Source organism: Anguilla anguilla, chromosome 19 (genome assembly GCF_013347855.1).
Source record: "Anguilla anguilla isolate fAngAng1 chromosome 19, fAngAng1.pri, whole genome shotgun sequence".
In the NCBI taxonomy this organism is placed as follows: domain Eukaryota; kingdom Metazoa; phylum Chordata; class Actinopteri; order Anguilliformes; family Anguillidae; genus Anguilla; species Anguilla anguilla.
This window is the reverse complement of record NC_049219.1, coordinates 14,017,012-14,030,708: the sequence shown is the minus strand read 5'-3', so window position 1 is coordinate 14,030,708 and position 13,697 is coordinate 14,017,012. Positions and strand designations below refer to the sequence as shown.

At 44.0% G+C, this 13,697-nt stretch overlaps 1 long non-coding RNA gene across 1 annotated transcript in view; it reads right to left on the bottom strand.

Moving 5' to 3' along the window:
* Positions 1-13,697, bottom strand: part of LOC118219145 — a 137,969-nt gene that overhangs the window by 105,906 nt on the left and 18,366 nt on the right. Inside the window, exons 4-6 of the long non-coding RNA XR_004763665.1 lie at positions 13,355-13,381; positions 11,977-12,048; positions 10,051-10,156 (exon numbers count right to left, since the gene is read on the bottom strand). This is a non-coding gene — a long non-coding RNA (uncharacterized LOC118219145). The remainder of the gene's footprint in view (positions 1-10,050; positions 10,157-11,976; positions 12,049-13,354; positions 13,382-13,697) is intronic.

Sequence of the window (13,697 nt, the reverse complement as noted above, 5' to 3'; positions counted from 1 at the left end):
ACATCTCACCACATAGGAAATATATTACCTCTTTCGGTCATGCAGCCCAACGAAATTCAGGGGCAGGATTAATAAAAAACACTAGCTGAAAGGCCGGGCAGTAAATCTGGATCCTCTCCTGTTTGCTTTCTTTAAAGGACTACGGCCCTCTTGATGCGAAGCGTAGCACTGCACCAGGATTATGCAACATTTTAGTTGCATATCCCTGAGTGTGGGGATATGCAACTGTGCGCAAGTGTTACACTATACAACTGCCCACTATGCTACGCTATACAGCCGCTCACTACGCTATATAGCAGCCCACTATGCTATGCTATACAACCGGCCGCTATGCTACACTATACAGCCGCTCACTATGCTATGCTACACAGCCGTCTGCTATGCTATGCCATATATACACCCGCTATTCAATACTATACAACCGCAACTACGCTATATAGCCACCCACTACGCTACGCTACACAGTCGCTCACTACGCTATGCTATACAGTTGCCCACCACGCGGATTTGCCTGTGCACATTCGTGGGAAAAGGGGGACAGAATGCTGTTTGTCAAACTGCTTTAGCGCGGTGGAAGCTTGCGCTTGGCTTCTTCCCCTTTCCACAAACCTGTGGTAAAAGATCATTAACTGGCGTTCCTCCAGTAAAGACATTTAGCCATAAAAAGCACCACAGACACAGCAGGTAAACTCAATTTTAACAACGACAGCAGGCTTTCATTTATTTAATAACTTTCTTTTTTGAGCGGGAGGGGAAGGGTGTCCAATGACAGCCAGCCTCAGTGTAAATGCATTTTTTAATTAAATCCAGTGCAGAGGGGTGTTGCACTGCTTGGGCCCGGAGTGTAGAACCACGGCTGAACTTCATATGGAGACCGTCTCCCGTTCGCTTTGGCCGCTACACCACTCACGCCATTTATTACGCTGGTAGGAGTTTGCCAATGTGTTAATGCACCTTCCGTGAATTCCCTAACGTCCACTCCACTTTGGGCCCCAAACATATACATCCTGCACAGCAGCTCTGCTTATGAAGGGCCTGCTTCCAGTACTCAGGAGGACGGATTGTTGGGCTTCTGTTACGACACCCTGCACTGTGATGAAAACTGATTGGACTGTTTGGAGAAGAACTGACCACCAAAAAACGGAATACACAGTTAAGAGTCCCTGACTGCATGACACACTGATCTCCCTGCCCTTCAAACAGCAGGACACGTGACTCACGCTGGTCTTCGTGTCACCTGCTACGTTTCCAGTAAAACCCTTCGACAAGTTCACGCATACAGTTGGTGAGATGGTTAAAAGCTCTTTCGTCAAGTAAAATCACAACGGGATCAGACCGTGACAGAGAGAGAGCCCAGGGATTTGGGCTTCAGGTACCAGTTAACGGCCAACCCTCACTCAGACCCGATGTCTTTTTGGCCCCTGAGCCGCACGGTCTGCACTCCGCACTTTTGCACCTGATTGGCCGTCTTTCCCTGAGATCGCGGTGCTGAGCGGTGAAATTAGCTGAAAAATGATGCATGAAATGAGAGCAGAATGGTGCATGTGTTCAAGAGCGTAAAAGACCAATGGACACTGAATCCACCGAGACAAGCACGTAAAATCAAATGAGATATGGTATCAGTGGAGCTCTCACTCACTCGCTCTCTCTCTCTCCTGATTTCTCTCTTCTGTGGCGGAGAGGGTTGGAACAGTATGTCCCATTGCTCGAGGGCTGGATCTCAGTGTCATTGCTGAAATATCTCTCTTGCTTCTTAAGATGTCATAAAACAGCCCATAGAAGCATTTTAAATATTAGTTATACATATGGGTAATGGGAGACGAGGCGCAAGCCACATAACAAAAAAATGAAGTCTTGCTAATGAGATTAACTACTGTCTGGGAACAAACATTACACTTCTGTCCAAAGAGATGGATCACAGTGTGGCTGTTTCATCATGGAGTCTATTTTTTTTTTTTCTAAACTGGCAGTGTTTCAAGAAACTGTGGCACAATTTGTTCTTTTCATTCTCTGGTGTAGCAAGAGACCAGCCTTTTATACATCTCCCTAATGACACAAACAACGCTGCAGCCCTGAATTACACACTGTGTGCACAGATTTAATCACACTCGGCCAATGTGTGCACAGATTTAATTACGCTCGGCCAATGTGTGCACAGATTTAATTACGCTCGGCCAATGTGTGCACAGATTTAATTACGCTCGGCCAATGTGTGCACAGATTTAATTACGCTCGGCCAATGTGTGCACAGATTTAATTATGCTCGGCCAATGTGTGCACAGATTTAATTATGCTCGGCCAATGTGTGCACAGATTTAATTACGCTCGGCCAATGTGTGCACAGATTTAATCACACTTAGCCAATGTGTGCACAGATTTAATCACACTCGGCCAATGTGTGCACAGATTTAATTATGCTCGGCCAATGTGTGCACAGATTTAATTACGCTCGGCCAATGTGTGCACAGATTTAATTACGCTCGGCCAATGTGTGCACAGATTTAATCACACTTAGCCAATGTGTGCACAGATTTAATTACGCTCGGCCAATGTGTGCACAGATTTAATTACACTTAGCCAATGTGTGCACAGATTTAATTATGCTCGGCCAATGTGTGCACAGATTTAATTACGCTCGGCCAATGTGTGCACAGATTTAATTACGCTCGGCCAATGTGTGCACAGATTTAATCACACTTAGCCAATGTGTGCACAGATTTAATCACACTTAGCCAATGTGTGCACAGATTTAATTACACTTAGCCAATGTGTGCACAGATTTAATCACACTTAGCCAATGTGTGCACAGATTTATATATATATTCATGTATAAATAATTGCATGTTGAAAGTTCTCACCTTTTAAAACTCGAGTTACCCACACACACACGCACGTGCAAATCAAAGAGCCAAAGATGCAGTGGCATTTATCTGCTCTGACTTGGTCTGGTCCGTAACCAGCGGACACCACTAGGAGAGGGGGCCCAATACGAGACTGCAAGGCATCCCGCAGAGACTTTTACTGGTCTTTGGAGGAGCCAGCAGAGCTTCCTAAATGAGCGCAATGCCAACACAAACCCCCCTAAGGAGCGTGAGTGCCTGGCCCAGGCCCCCGGATGACAAGGCCCTCAGTCACTGAAACTCTGGAAAATGGAAAATGGGAGACCATTTTTTTTTAATTATAAACACAGCTTTCGTTAAAACATAGCTTTCCTGTGCTTTGATTTATACAGCACTGTGTACAATGTGCAATATTGTTACGTAGAACTATTAGCAATATTGTCTCACACATTTGAGCAAATTGTACAGTAAAAGGAAACAACCACCCATCAAAACTGCCTCGGAAAATGACAGATAGAGGACAAAAAGGACATAAATCTGCTGGAGCAATTAGAGTGGAGAGTGCCGCACCCTCAAAAGAGCAAACCTGAAGAGAGTTATCAACTTTAATCTCGAAACTATGCACATATTTCTCCTATCTGTTCATTCAAGGAATTCTGTGTTTTCTTCCGTTTTGTTTTTTTTGTGGTACATTGTAACTCACACGAAAGAGGCCTTGCGTGTCCCTGGCCTGTCTGTTTAACGTTGCTATGACAACAGTGGCTTCTGCATCACACAGGGAAGATTCCGGCACACCTCCTGTTCCAGTGAAGGGCCACATGAGCCCCCCCCCCTCTGATCAACCCTCAGCCATAATGACTCCATGACCTCTGACCTCCAAAGCCAGAGGGAGCCTGTCTCAGCAAGGCAAACACACAACCAGCGAGGAGGCCCAGAAGAGAGAGTGAGTTAAAAAAAGTAAAAATCTGTTTTTTTTTTGTTTTTTTTTTCCTGTGATAAGGATCCAACGACTCCTGCACTATCACAGTCTCTAAGCACAGAGCCCATCTGCTCCATGAGGTGCAGGGTCATGCAGCCTGGGCCCTCAGAGCTACACCGAACCAAAGAGCACAGAGAATACGGCTTCTGCCCGTTACAGAAGATAAATAAAATCTTTGCAACAGACTTAATTTCTGCAATAAATGGTATTTTGGCCCAAGTGCAGGGAAAAACATGTGACTCACAGTGTCACACTGAAGACTCAATACTCCACTTCCACATCAACTCAGCAGTTGCTAGGAATTTGTCTGTGTGCCCACAAGAACATAAATTATACCAAGACAGAGACGTCCTAAGTTAAATAAAACATACTCCTCCCTCAGTAACCCGTACACAGAATAAACGCAACTTATCAAATACACACACACACACTAAATTCAGCACCTCAGACAGATGTTACAAATCTCTACCCGAAACAAAGCTACATGTGCCAACAAGCTCCCCCGAACAGATCTCTTTACGTGAATGATAGGATTAGGTTTCATGTTTGCAGGGAAAATTTGGACTGCGCAGATGAAAACAATGCTCATGGCAATATAGTTGTCAGCTGGCTCTGTAGACACACAAGCACAGACGAGCACACATGCACGCACACACACACACACACATGCGTACACACACATGCGCGCACACACACACACGTACACACACACATGCATGCACACACACACACACACACACGCGTACACACACATGCACACACGCACACACACACACACGCATACACACACACACACACACACCCACACGCGTACACACACATGCACACAAGCACACACATGCATACACACATACACACACACCCACACGCGTACACACACACATACACACACACACATGCGTACACACACACACACACACACATACACATGCACACACACGCAAACTACGTGCAGTAGTTAGAGATATGCTCCCTTCAGTGGGAAAGCGATGTTAAAGAGAATGCAGCTGTTGCTGTCATACCCTCATTACCCAGCATTTATTTACTGTGACTACAGCGTAAACCAGGCAGTGCGGGGAGATTAAAACTAAACCCTGAAGCATGCACTGATTGTTTTCAGTAAGAGACGAGCACTCTAGGCAAATACCTCAATTCTGTCCCACTGCAGTCTGCAAACACACACATCACATCTAGATCACATCTTATTTCTTAAGCGAATAGTTCTGCCATTCTGTCTGTAACTTTGGGAAAAAGACATCCTCCACATAATGTTTTTTTTTTTTTTTCAAAAATTTTAAGTGTTCTAGAACTCAATTACTTTCCATTACCAGCAGTGATCATTACATCAGCATTAGGTCAGTGAAGAACATCCTAGTCACTTTTGTGATCCTTTGTGAAATAATTAATTAAAAATTAAATAAAAAATAAGACGAAAACAGTGCTGCTGGATGAATTTGACCCTATTTGTTATTTCCATAACTTTCGTAAAAATGCAATAATTTAGCCAATATAAATACATTTTAGATCCTACCAAATCATTTTGAAATACATCTACTGTAGATTCAGTCAGGCAGACACAGTGTCCACTACCAGGGACAATTATAGCAGGTTGGGTCCAAGGTATAACAGATTATAAAATTCTCCATTTTCTATGTATCAAGTCATACATACAGATACATGAGGCTGTCAGTGTGGATGCAATGAATGAAAACCTCTTTGGGGAGCTCAAAGCTTTCCATTTTAATAACAGGTCATGAAAACTTTCAAAAGTGCACATACCAATGTTCAGAATTCCCAGATTAATTATATCATTAGAGATTCAATTTCATTTTTAATCTTAGCAGAATCGGGTCAGCCGGACACTCTAGAGTTGGACCCATTGCTTTCTGCAGCAGAAATTAATCAAAGTTGTTGCCAGCGTGGACCTACGGTTCAATGGACAGAGATTCCCAGACATTCTCCATTATATAATTACAGGTCAACAAGCAAGGAAAAAACCCTACTCCGCAAACACAAACTGGCCATAATGAGTGCAATCATTTCATTCCAAAGTTTTTTCACTAACCATAAAACGGAAATCGTACACCAACTGTCTAAAAACAGATGGAAAAGATGAAGGCTATTAAAAGGGCATCAACAGCTACAGCATATTTCTATACACATTCACACGCCTTAACACACAAGTTGAGATGAGATTAAATGACCAGCTAAAAACAGTAGGTGATGAAGGTAAATAATCTTCGGTCAAACATATTTAATCTTATGCAAAAGCCTTTAAAAATCAGCATTTAAATATCTCAATTATGTTAAACCTTTATCTTGAATAAAGATTTTTTTTACATAATGTCATAGAAACAGGTCTTTTAAAAGAACAGTGCCATCTACTGTCTGTCATATAGAAGAGGTACCTCACTCACAGATAATGAATTAGACTGTCCGTGTGAGAAATCACAAATACGCGATTAGAATGTTCTAAACTGAACATTCTAATGCTGATGTAACTATCACTACTATGGAAAGCAATGGGGTTCTAGAACACAGACTCAGAATTCTGAGAAAACATTCCGAAACGCCTACTCTTCAAAGAGTTAAAGCTAAATAAAAGAACAGTCCTTTGCTTATTCTCTTCCACCTACGCTTTAATTGGTCCTTGTGTACATAGTGCAGCACCAGCCCAAAGTAGCCTGTAGGGAAAAGGGTAGGATTAACCACCCTGCCTCTCCTAAATGAGTCGTCTGCATGACTGTCCCATGTGGACGGGTGTGTTGGACACACCCTCTCTTGCTCACTCCATCCAGCAGTCTGAAACCACCCCCGTTATACGGAATGGGGACTCTGCATCGCAGGTTCACACGCAGGTTAATGTAAATCAGAGGCTCCAACACCTACACAGACAAGGCACCTCCGCTTACGCCGTTAGATGGATGTCGATAAGAACAACGCCTGTCTCACAGCTGCAACTGTACAAGGAGGATGAGGAGGGAGATGGATAATGCCAAATGAAGGCCTACACTGAAACGGTACTCATACCCTGTTCAATGCCAAGCTGTACAGCACCTCCAGGAAGAATGGCATGTACAGTATGTGCCACAAAATGAGCCTGATCCAGACTGGCCTACTGGGGGGGATGTTCAGTCGGGGAAGTTAGCGTGCAGCCCTTGTTGTGTACATAGCTCCATATCTAAAGCCAGCCTCAAAAGCTGCACAATGCTGTCGAAGCAAAAATAAATAAAAATAGTGACTCACAATCCTCCACTGTCCCCAACTGAATCCATTTTAAAGCTTTGGGCGAGGGGGGCACAAACCTGCTAAACAGCTTCAAGGCTGTGATGGTTTTAAAACCATGACTGATTTTGTTCGTTCAATATTTAGATATTACATTTCAATTTTTAAAAAACTAAGTACCAAACACCATTTAAAAAGCAAAGTAAGTAATACTAGAAATATGTATTTGAGTTTTATGAGGAAAGTCATGGACCACTGAACACCAGTAGACTTGACAACGAGCTGTGAGAGAGAAGCATCGGCCTTGAACAGACACAGTCTGCCGGGAACACGGAGGAGAGAAGGGATGGAATAAATTTAGGAACGCAGAATGAAGTGCTGCAGTAAAATTGGATTAAGGGAGGGCGAGACTGGTCATGTGTGGCTGGGTAAGGATGGAACAGACCAGTGTGGGATGCAGGAGAATGGTTCCCCATGTAAAAAAAAATAGCATGCTGAAGTATACCTGTATATGATATCATACTTATAAAATACTTGAAATATAAAGTTTATATTAAGTGTGCTTAGTATACTACAGGAACCCCCCCCCCCCACCCACACACAGTTCAGAAACAGACACACAAAAAAAAGACCTGTTGCACACCACATGCTCCCATTGCCATTAGATCAGAAAATAAAAATAAATGTCTTTATGACCTTTCCCACATTCATCACTGCGACTGTGGGTCACATGTGAAAAGAAGCTTAGCGCGTAAACGATACGTAAACACAGCAGCAATGAAAATCAAGCCATTCGGCAACTGATGTGACATTTGGTCATACAGTATTTAGGCAGCAGTTTGTTTTAAAATACATATATATTGCATTTATTAAGCGCTAGAAAGGACATTTTCGTGCGACTCATTTGGTACGTGGGATACACTCCCCGCTCTGAAATTCCTCTCTTACAGCACGTGTGGCGGGTCAGCTGGGTCCAGGAAGTGACAGCCTCAAATGACGCACAGAGACGCAGCTGGATTGGAGGTGAACAACACGCGCAGTATTTATATCTGCCGAACGCCGGCCGTTGGGGAATCCTCACTCAGAGAACGCATCGGTCCCGGACGTGATTTGTAAACTGAGTAAATGAATGTGCAAACCATGCTGGTCTTTGCGAGGAAGCTGCTCCTGGCGTTTAGTTACTGTGTGCTGCTATTTCTTCCCACAGTTTGAAGGTTTTTGAGGGTTTCTCTCCCCACTGGGAGTTTTTTTTTACCGAATGTGCTCGATATTTGGGGGTTCATGCCTGGTTTTTGTTCTTTTCTGCTACTTTGTAAAGCACCTTTGTGACAGTTCTCTGTAAAAAGCGCTATACAAATAAAATAGATTTGATTTGTGACGAATAGCTTAGGCAGATAGCATGCATCGCCATCAACAAGGCTCTACTGCCATGCCTTTACACTGAACACAGCAGTGTGTGCAAATGCACGAAGAAAAAAGGATGTTGTCTGTCAAAATAAAAGGCCCCTCCTTTCATATACAGGATATCAGACTATATGAGCAAGCGCAGTCTGTCAGAAGACTTTAGACGTGCTGCTTTGTGAGTTTAATGCAGTCGTGTCGCTCACGTGAACTTTGTCACATTCCATTCGGTGCCGTCATTCTCCGGCCCAGTAAAGACTGACACAGCCTCTTTAAACCGTCGTCATGGAAACGGACCTGTCCTGCTAACTGCCGATTACCCCCCCTTTGTTGACCAACACCCTGAAAAACCTTGACTGTGCAAAGTCTAGATCACTTCAGGGCACCTACTGTAAACACACGCTGCCAGAGAAAACACACCGTCAGCGCTACAGAGAAAAGGCCCACAAGTTCTATTCATGCAATCATCATGACCAGTGACAAATATGCTAGAATTACAGAGGAGAAATGTTCAGGTGATTCAAATAAATATTTTTTTCCCCCCTTACATGATGACCCTGAGCACTCCTAATCAAGAAATCAACAGCTTTGATCATTTTTCATTTTTAAAGTGCAAGCAGAAAAAACAAAAAATAAAAAAAGGAGTGCATTTCGGGTTGATAGCCGGTTATGTTATACAGTTAGATAGAGGCCCACCTTAAATACTTTCTCTGTTTAGATTACTGAAAAGCATTCTCAGATGCACATACAGTGAAGAGGTGATATTAACCACATGCCACTGCGAATGTAATCCAGCACTACAGACCGTGATAACCAGACCCTACACTATATCCCAGACCCTATAGCTGCATGAATTCTCACTAGACAAGGCTCAACTAGACAAACCCCAGCCCAGATGATATGGACCATGCAGCCATTATTCAAACACCCCCTTTATACTGCAGAAATGAACTATAACTAATACCATGCATTCTCTCCCTCGCCCTTGCCCTCTCCCTATTTCCCTCTACCCCCCCCCCCTCTCTATCGCTCCCTCTCCTACAAACAGCTGAGCAAAATGCTTAAGAAAACAGGAGGACAAAAAAAAAAAAAAAAAAAAAAAACATGGAAACGGCTTGAATCTAATTTTAGGCTGTTGTACAGGCCCACCTGGTGAAATGCATTTTCACGATACACAGGGGTACAAACCCAGGAGAGTGGGAGGGGCTGTCCATTGGACGGAACACTCACCCAACCCAACACTTTCTACTGGGAGTAATTTCCTAGCAAGGACCACTATTAAAACAAGGCTTCTAAACAGTGCTTGTATCCCCATATGATTTTCAAATCTCTTTCAAGCCATCAAGGCCCTAGGAATTGACAGGAGCACTTGTACACTGTATGTTTTTACATGCAATGGTGGTTAGCTCCTAGGGGGGCGGGGCTAAATGTCCACTGTGAGTACGGAGTGTCCCCGCAGTGAGGGGCTGCGAGACAGACCAGTGAGAATGAGATGGATGTGATCACCAGACTGTGGAGAGGCTGTAAAGATGCAGAGCGAAAGAGGGAGTGAGAGAAAGGGGGAGGGGGGGAGATGGAGAAAGGGAGGGGTGTGTAGCAACTTACTGAGTCATGTCAGTCCCCACAGGCGATGGAATGGCAAAGTCCATGTTGTCCACAAAGCTGCTGGTCCGTGAGATGTCTGTGGATGGACTTCCCAGTCTTATCTTGACTGTAAAAAAAAAAGATATCGATATTGAAAACCAATGCAGAATAAATGAGTAACAAATAATATACAGTGATTCATTTTTTCCTGAGAGTGAGAAAGAGAGAGACAGATCTCCACTGATACCATGTCTCATTTGATTTGTCTCGGTGGATTCAGTGTCCGTTGGTCTTTTACGCTCTGGAACACATGCGCCATTCTGCTCTCATTTCATGCATCATTTTTCAGCTAATTTCACTGCTCAGCACCGCGATCTCACTACGCCTGTCAGGGAAAGACGGCCAATCAGGTGCAAAAGTGCGGAGTGCAGGCCGTGCGGCTCAGGGGCCAAAAAGACATCAGGGGTCCGAGTGAGGGTTGGCCGTTAACTGGTACCTGAAGCCCAAATCCCTGGACCCCCCCTGGACCCCAGGGTAAATCCCTGGAGTGCTCTTTCACAAAGAGCTCCGTCATGGTCTGATTCCAGTGTGACGGGCCGACTGTGTGTGTATACCTGCCACAGGGCTTATTGTTAGCGTAGCAGGTGCCACAAAGACCAGTGTGAGTCACACATCCTGCTGTCTGAAAGGGCAGGTAATCAGTGTGTCATACAGTCAGGGACTTGTTTTGTTTTTGTTTTTTGGCAGACAGTTCTTTCTTCTGCAAACAGTTTTTGAGCTTTAGATGTTAGGTGTACACTGCAGGAATCAGAGATACAGTATGTAGGTACAGTATACCTGGAGAAGCAGTTATGGCATATAATTTTGTCACAGATAAATCTACATACACTAAATATATAATTTAATATGATTTTATAATGTCAGAAAAGATAGTCAAAACATTTTTAAAATAAGAATCAGGAATAAAATAAGAGCAATGTGTCATAACCCAAGCGGTTACTGCTCACTAAAAATAACAGCTGGACCCTTTAGGACTTCAGTACAGCGGGTTTGCTTTAAATGGTGCGGTCCAGAACCTACAGAGAAGAGAAACAGGCCTGGGAGCACGGAGCTGGAGGGACGGGCCCTGCTCCAGCGCCTTCCACCTTTCAGCAGCCCCCGAGGCTTAATCTGCTGTGAAAACAACGCCGGCTTATTAATATCTGCCCGGCCTGTGCAAACACGTTTGGTTTGGAAGCCGCGGCGAATGAAAACAGGAAGGAGCCGAGAGGCAAAAGGGCCGCGGGACCCGGCCCCCGCCCCCTCGCTGCGGAACCGCCACCGACCGGAGTGCCCAGACAGATAAGCGCGGCGATAAATGGGACGTTGATGAAGTGGGGGGGTGGGGGGGGGGTGGGGAGAGACCGCTGAGTTTATTTCTGTCTGTCCGGTGAACTTCCCCAATGACTGTGACTACAACACCCACCCACCCCCTCCTCCTCCTCCTCCCCAACCTTAATCCTAACTGCCCCCCCCCCAACCCCCAACCCCGACTAAAAAACTGCCAATGCAAGCTGAAAAGAAAAGCACTCCCCATAATGCTGGGAGCCACATGACCACGGGGGGTGCGAGCGGCGGTCAGTCGGGCTCCAGAGCAGACGGGGCTGATGACAGGGTGTCAGTCCGAGGCCCTTAAAGGAGGAGGCCGGACTCTGGCGGCCATTTTGCGCCTGGGAAGGAGAACGCGAGCGGGGCTTTAACGAGAGCGGCGGGCGCCGTCTGCAGTCCGTCACGCTGCCGTCTGGCGGTCTGACGCGTTTCCCCCCTTAAGTGCCCGCTGCCAGTGCCCTGCTGTCTCTGGCATGCAGAAACAAGTGATACACGGGGTTAGAGGAAAGAGCCAGACTGATCCACCGAGCTGAGAGGGAGGAAAAACAAAAAAAACTACTGGAATGATTGATAATTTACCGTTGTGGTGTCATCGGCCAGCCGTGAACTGCAGGGGAATCAGGCGTCGTCATATCGAGAGCTGGGGGCACACTGCAAACAGGGAAAAGGCAGAGCGCTGTTTGAGCTATAAAACTATTTAAATTTCAAAAGCTAATTTAATACTTTAAATCCGCACTTGGGTTGTTATGTTTGCACACCTGGCAAATTCGCCCACGGGGACTTGGAAAGCACAAACCAAAACTGAAATCAAAGAAACGCCTCTGGCAAACTTCACTCTTCGGTGTGGCATTAATGGGACAGGGATCGCAGCGGCAATAAAACTTTATTTTATAACTTACAGTAATCTTACAGTAATCGTGTACCATTGTAATATAGTAATAATTGTGTAATATAGTAATGTGCTTGGGTACAGATTAAGATATATAAATGCATTAAAAGGTTTGTTTATTTTAAATAATAAAATTTTACAAGCTTAGCACGTGTAACTTGGGTGCTAGTAAATGTGCAATGCTGATGTTGGGTGTGTCGTTGACCTTGCGCAACATATTCTTGGTCGATGTGAACGTGGATATTTATGCCCCAAACATGCTGCTTCTCTGATTCTCAGGATTAAACAACTGCAATTATGTGATTTCTTTTAAGCACACCTTATGAAATGGTATGTTTCCCAATCCATGGTTAAGCCACAGCTACAACTACACTGATTGAATAAGCTAAAATGAATTACAATTAATTATTTAATAAAAAAATATTGTTGGGTGGAATCTCTAAGCAGGTATTCGGCCCTTTTGCCATGCGCAAAATAAAGTTTTCTCCATTTTGTTTACTAAACCTGACTAACTTTAGGTTCGCAATTCTGTTCATCCGTTGATGTTAAAGATGGCTGAGAATGCAATTGATCCTTGAAAATGCTGTGCTACTCATTTATCAATTTTTGGACCTCCTGTTTATCCTTTCCGAGGCTTACTGTACCAGGCTACACACTGGAGATTACAAGTCGGCCTGTAAAGGATCACTGCATGGCTCATTCATAATTATGTTTGTTGTTCCTCTGTTGGGAGTGTGTTTGAGAAACAACTGGATGTAATTTAAATTGCACGTAATGGCGAAGTGAAGTACGTCTGGGAAATTGTCGATGATTTCTCAACCGTATCTTGAAGTTTACAAGCCCATTAATACAGGCCTCTGGGCCAGCTGGCAAGCGACACTGACAAGCCCCATGTATTCATACAACACAAATTATTTTAAAAACATAACTGAATGAAACAGAACAGGTGGAGTAGGTCACTTACACTTCATTGAACTTTGCTTGCATTCTTTAATAAAATGTCTCTATGGACCAGTTCCCTGTAGTCAGCCTCTACGTGTACGGAATTCTATAAAGTAAATGACTCACCTGTTCACCAGGCCATCCTTGTGAACCCTGGGGAGGAACAAGGGATATCCATTAAGGAGGGTTACATCATTGCTATTATAAATACAACACAATTTTTTCCTTAAAATAAAACACTAGTACAAATTCTCAAAACAAATGTTTATCGGTTACAAATGCATTCATTCCAAACCTTAACCAGTACATTTGTACATACCATTTTTGGCTTTGGATTGTAGTTGCATGGGGTTCATTGAATGGGAGAAGTATATTTACACACATTGCAAAAGCAAATTTTTTTTAAAGAATGTTTTGAACTTGACAAGTTGCTAATCTGGGTCACAATCTCATTTTAAGTCATAAACAC